Genomic DNA, 6,391 nt, shown 5'->3' with positions numbered 1-6,391 from the left:
TGCTGTACAAAATACCAAAAGCACACTCGACAGTCTTCCTACATCTAGATAGGCATTCGTTGAAGGTGCTATCTTCAAAGGTCAGGCGACATCCACCATACGGTCTTAGGAGAAAAGGTAAAAGTGGGTAGGCCTCATCCCCCACTAACACATACATGGCTTTGACGTGTATTTGGTAGGAAGGATGGTTCAGGAATTTCTAGTTTTTTCTCTGCCAAAACTCTGTACAGTTCTGAGGCTTGGAACGTACCACCATCACTTTGCTTTCCATAGCCCCCTATGTCAACAGTCATAAACCTGTAATGTGCATCTGCAACAGCTTGAAGGACAATGGAAAAATATGTCTTGTAGCTATAGTACATTGACCCTGACTTCTGGGGACACTGAATACGAATATGTTTTCCATCAGTTGAGCCTAAACAGTTAGGAAAATTCCAGATGCTGTAGAACTCTTCAGCGATTGACTTGAATGACTCCTCTGTTGGTACTGGGATGCATTCCTGTTCCAGTTCTTCCCATAGTGCACGAACAGTCTCAGCAACAATCTTTCCCACCATTGTTGAACCCATCCTAAATGTGAATGCAAGGGCATGGAACGATGATCCTGTTGCAAGATACCTATAAATAATATAATGAGCAATGTCAATAAATGATGTCAAATAATATTGTTACCATTGCTGTCAGCCTTGGGACTAAGTGTGAGGAGTGCATGTGTAGTAGCTATGCATGTGTGTGTTTGTGCATGTTGTCTTGTCTACCCTCCCCCTCCTTGCGTGATGTCGGTCCAGGATACGTACATATGTTTATATGTTGTTATTTATAATTCTAATATAAAGTTGTGCCTCTCTTTATCACTTCCCAAATCTTTGGTCTTTTCAGAGACATTGGTGAAAAAGAAATGGAAATATCTTCGGGACCAATTGCTGCGGAGCTTAGGAAATTACCCCCAGCTCGATCAGGTGATGCTGCAGGTGACACTCAGACATCAAAGTGGCAGTATTTCCATTTATTGCATTTCCTGAAAGATGTCGTGAAACAAGGAGTTTCAACAGGAAATTTCTCAAGTCTGCTGGCAGGTGATGCTGCTGGAACCTCGTTACAGTGAGTCCTTGAAATACGAAAACTCGAAGTACGAATTTCCGTTGGTAAGAAAGCGATAAATGTAGGACAAATTCCACAATATGAAAGTATTTGTCTTGATGGTACGAAAAACAAAACGAGAGGAAATGCAAAAAATTCAAAATGGCGCCGTGCTCGCTTGTGGTGAGAAAACGAACTAACCCCTCTCTGGTAAACACATTTTCGTGCGCTTCCCAGTCGAGTCATGTCCGTCCTCTCCTCTCAGCTTCGCCGTACGTTACACTGTTTTTTGCTGTTCTTCACCTTTTCGTATTTTCCCCATGCCCCCCAAGCGCCCTGCATCATCTCCAGCATCTGGGGAACCAGGTGCAAAGAAACAGCATTGTACTCTTACTCTTGAGAGGAAATTGGAAATAATAAGACACCACAAGGAGGGGCAGGGAGTCTCAGAGATTGGGCGAGTTTAGGCCTTGCACCATCAACCGTTGGGACTGTGATGAAGAAAAAGGAAATGTACAAGAAGATGGCCACCTCCTTCTCTTCATCTTCAGCTGCCTGCCAAGCCACGAGGACCTGCAGCTTTCGCGTGGTCTTAGCATCATATCAACGAAACGAATCTCCGGCTGCAGCATAGGTCTGTATTTAACTGTACAGTGTACTAATACTACAGTAATTAGTTGTATGTTTTATTTTTTTATGTCTGTATAATAGTATGGTACTGTATACATGTATTGCATACTTCTAAATAGGAAGGGTAAAGTTTTAGTGGGGGGTCCAATGGGGTCCTGGAATGCATCCCCCACATTATATGTATATTTCAATGGAGAAAATCGTTCCAATATACGAAATTTCGGATTACGAATTTTTTTTTTTGGTCCCTATCCCTTTCGTATTTTGAGGATTCACTGTACCTGGATCACCTCAGTTAGGATACCAAATGGATGACATGGAGCCCCCCTTGGTTAGTGAGGAAAGTATGCCAGCCTCTCCACCCCATACTCAGGATACACCTGTGCACGAAGATGAAGTAACTGACAAGCATAGACTTCCTTCAGCTTCCTCTTATCCGAAGAAAAAAGGAGGTAGCAAGCGCCTGAAAACAGAAGACTACAACCAGAGCCTCTTGGATATTGAGAGGCAAAAAATTCAATATTTAATGGAAAATTCAAGTCGCAAACAGGATAAAGATGACGACGAGGATCTAATGTTCTTCAAGAGCCTGTTACCTCATGTTAAAGGAATTCCAGTTGCACAGAAATTGATATTCAGAGGCCATATACAAGAAATTGTACAGCAGTTTGCATATCAAGTTCCAATCACGTCTCCCCCTCCACATACCTATGGGTCCTCTGCCCCAGCTTCTGTTTTTACTCCACAGGTGTCTCCTCACTCCTACACCCACTCTCCTTTGGAACCTCACTCCTACACCCACTCTCCTTTGGAACCTCAAAATGTTGCCACTGATAGCTACAATACCTCTGTACTGTAGAGTAGTAGTCTTCATACCACATATAGGTATACAGAAGGATTTTTTTTTTGTGCTATTATTATATCAATTATATTTGTATCTATGCCCTGCTCAGTGTTAATGTTTATCAGTGCCACTATGGTACAAACTGTATCTCAAAATAAAAGGAAAATTATTTGGTTTCCAGAAATTTCGTTATATTTATTTAGTACCACATTAAATTTATTCTGGAATTTGATTTCAGCTCACCTGAGAGTGATGACTAGTCTTTCTTCTGGCAGAATAGGCCATCTGTGCCAGTTACACCATGTCTTTCTCAGGCGATGTTCAATTTTCTTGAGAATGTAGTCAAAAGTATCTTGGCTCATCCATGTATACTCAAAAAATCTTCTCGAGTCCCTTTTTAGGTCACTAAAAAGATGGTGATATTCTCCATACTGTTTTCTTTTGCAATTTATTTCATGTATTCCTCCTTTTTTCCTATTCAGTTTTGAATGAGTATTCTCGAGCAATATTAGCTCATCATCAGATGATGAGCTTGACATGTATGCTACACAGCTGGTAAATCACGACTGACAGATAACCCTGCTACCATGTCCCTCCCCGCGCTGGTCGGAGCAGATTACCTGCGTCCTTTGTGATCACCTACCAGCGCCGGAAGCCAGTGCGGGTCCGCACTGGTCGACGTTGGTTGCTCGCGCGAGAAAACCATCGTTCTCTGTGCACGCACCCTAAGCCCTGGACTTCCCCCTCCCCCCCCCCTGAAACAAAGTGGACCTAAAGACAGTGAATTTACAGTGAACAGTGAGACCGGCACTTAAGGCATGAGAGTGAGTTTACAGTATTATCAGAATATAGTGAGGCCAGAAAAGACCGAGACCAGTGAGTGTAAAAGAGCAGGCGCCCTAGTGAATTCATTACCAGTGTATAGTGGGGCCAAGTAAGCCTGTAAAATCCTGAAATACAAAAGCACGGACAGTGAATATTACAAATTGATATTACCCTCGCTCCTATAATGGCGCCTGCAAATAGTGCTATCAAATATTCCCCTCCCTTGTGCAAGTCAGTAACACCTTCCCCTCCCCCCCCATACTCAGCCTATAAACTCAGTGTCAGAACAGTGATCGCCTCACGACAGTGCTTCCTCATCACGGACAGTGTGACAGTGCCTTTTCCCACCTGAACCAGACTTAGACTCCTGTACATCCAGTATCCTGTGCAATACTGTACCCATTAATGCTAGCCTATGTATTGATTTTTGCCTATGAGATTGTGTAAGTTTGTCGTCCTGTTCCACAGCAGTTGAATTTCTCAATATACGTGTAAGGTTGTTGCCCTGTGTTTTTATGCCCTGGCCCTCTCTTGTTTGTCTAAGCTCCGGTCTAGAAAGGGAACCCAGCCACACTCTAGGCGTTCTAGGGACGGGAAACTGCCCCATAAACACCTAGCATAACAGTTTGGTTAGTTTAAATAAATTTAGGCTAAATAGAGAAGGGAACGGTAACTTCCTGCATAAAGTCACTCTGTGCATATGACACCGGGACAATTCGCCATCAAGTCGTGCTGTCAAAACATGGACGATTTCCCATCAGGACACTTCCTACCCAAGATGATTCCCTGTCATTCTATAAATATTTTTTTTTTATGCGAGGAAGAAGGAACCAAAGGCTATGAGCTTTCAACACAGTTCCTTCCAAGAAAAAAACACAAAAACAGTGCAAAAGAGAGCCAAATTCAAGATCTGTTCATTTCGAGATGTCTGGACACACTGCGTTTGAAAGACTGGAGATCATAGGAAGTAGGAAATACAAACAGAGGGAGACAGTTCCAGAGTTGACCTGTTGCATAATTGAAGGATTGGGAGTAATGGTTAACTCTTGTATTAGAGAGTTGGACAGAAAAACGATAAGAGTTTATTGCTAGACGGGTGCTATGCGCCCGTCGTAAAGGTGGAGGGATGCAAGCAGACAGTTCAGAGGAGCAATGACCATGGAAGTAGCGACAGAAAAGAGATGAAGATGCAACAGTGCAGCGAAGAGACTGAGGTTGAAGGGTGCCAGTAAGAGGAGCAGAGTTGATGAGACGAAATCCCTTCGACTCCACCCTATTAAGAAGAGTTGTGTGAGGGGAGCCTCCCCACACATGGGAGTTGTACTCCATACAGAGGCGAATAAATTCTGTGTATAAAGTCAACAACTGTGCAGGGGTAAAGAAGGTATGGAGTTGGCCTAGCACACCTGATCTCTTGGAAGCAGATTTTACCAAGAGATGTAATATGACCTCTCCAAGATAAATCCCGAATGAATGAGACCCCAAGCATGTTCAAGGATGATGCTGAATTGAGCTGGATATTATTAAATTTTAATGGGTACTCCTGTGGAAGATTCACTCATGTAGATAGGTGTAAAAACTGAGTCTTAGATGCATTAAAAAACAAGATTATTTTTACCCCAGTCAGAGATATGAGCCAGGTCAGACATTAGGAGTGCCATAGCCTCATCCCTTGATTGTTGAAGTAACTGCTGGGATGGACGTTGCAGGAACCGAATGGAAAGGTGAAGGGTGGAATCATCAGCATATGAGTGGATAGGGTTAGATGTACAGCTTAGAAGATCATTGATGAATAAAGGGAAGAGAGTTGGTGATAGGACAGAGCTCTGAGGAACACCACTATTAATAGATCTAGGAGAAGAACGATGGCCGTCTACAACAGCAGCTATAGAACGACCAGAAAGGATGCTGTAGATGAAGGCACAGATGGAAGGATAGAAACCGTAAGAGAGCAGTTTGGAAATTAAAGATTTGTGCCAGACTCGATCGAAAGCCTTTGAGATATCAAGTGCAATGGCAAAGTTTTCGCCAAAGTCCCGAAAGGAGGATGACCAAGAGTCTGAAACGTAGATGAGAAGATCGCCAGTTGAGCGTCCCTGACGGAACCCATACTGATGATCAGAAAGAAGGTTGCGATAGGAAAGATGCTTTAAAATGTTTCTATTACGAGTAGACTCAAAAACTTTTGAAATACAGGATGTTAAAGCAGTTGGATGATAGAGGGTTGGGAATGGTCACCCTTCTTTGGGACAGGCTGAATTAAAGTAAACTTCCAGCAAGAAGGAAAGGTACAAGTTGAAAGACAAAGGTGAAAAGGTTTACCTAGGCAGGGTGTAAGCACAGAAGCGCAGTTCTTGAGGACAACAGAAGGGACTCCATCAGGCCCATATGCCTTGTTAGTACTGAGACCAGTGATGGCAGAAAATACATCAGCTGAAGAAATTTTAATGTCAGCCATGAGGAAGTCAGAGGGGGGAAGTGATAGGGGAACAGCACTGGAATCGTCTAAGGTGGAATTGGAGGAGAAAGTCTGTGCGAAGAGATCTGCTTTGTCAGTAGAAGAAATAGCTACAGAGCCAGCAGAGTAGAAAAGAGGAGGGAAGGATGGTGAGGTAAAGTTGTTAGAAAGGTTTTTGGCAAGGTGCCAGGAGCGGGAAGAATTTTTGTTGGAGAGTTGAGAGCATTTAGTGTGGATGAAAATATTTTTTTGCCAAGCGAAGAACAGACTTATCATGATTCTGGGCAGAAACATAAAAAAGAAAGTTGTGATTCAGGAGTGGGTTGGCACTGGTACCTTTTATAGGCCCTCTCCTTGTTGTGGACAGCATTAGACCTTTTATAGGCCCTCTCCTTGTTGTGGACAGCATTAGAACAAGCGTGATTAAACCAAGGCTTTCTTGCATTAGTCAAAGGATATGAGAAAGGAATGTATGCTTCCATACCCGAGAGAATAACCTCTGTAATGCGCAAGGCACACTCAGATGGCTCCCGACCATGAAAGCAATAATCATT

The 6,391-nt window shown here is 43.1% G+C and overlaps 1 pseudogene; it reads left to right on the top strand.

The window, feature by feature from the left end:
- Positions 1-776: 776 nt before the first annotated feature.
- On the top strand, positions 777-2,569 carry LOC145390894 (uncharacterized; annotated as a pseudogene).
- Positions 2,570-6,391: the final 3,822 nt, after the last annotated feature.

Source organism: Coenobita brevimanus, chromosome 16, assembly GCF_032717465.1.
Source record: "Coenobita brevimanus isolate Jiangsu-jjx chromosome 16, ASM3271746v2, whole genome shotgun sequence".
NCBI lineage: Eukaryota > Metazoa > Arthropoda > Malacostraca > Decapoda > Coenobitidae > Coenobita > Coenobita brevimanus.
The sequence above is the reverse complement of the archived record's forward strand: the minus strand, read 5'-3'. Positions and strand labels throughout refer to the sequence as shown.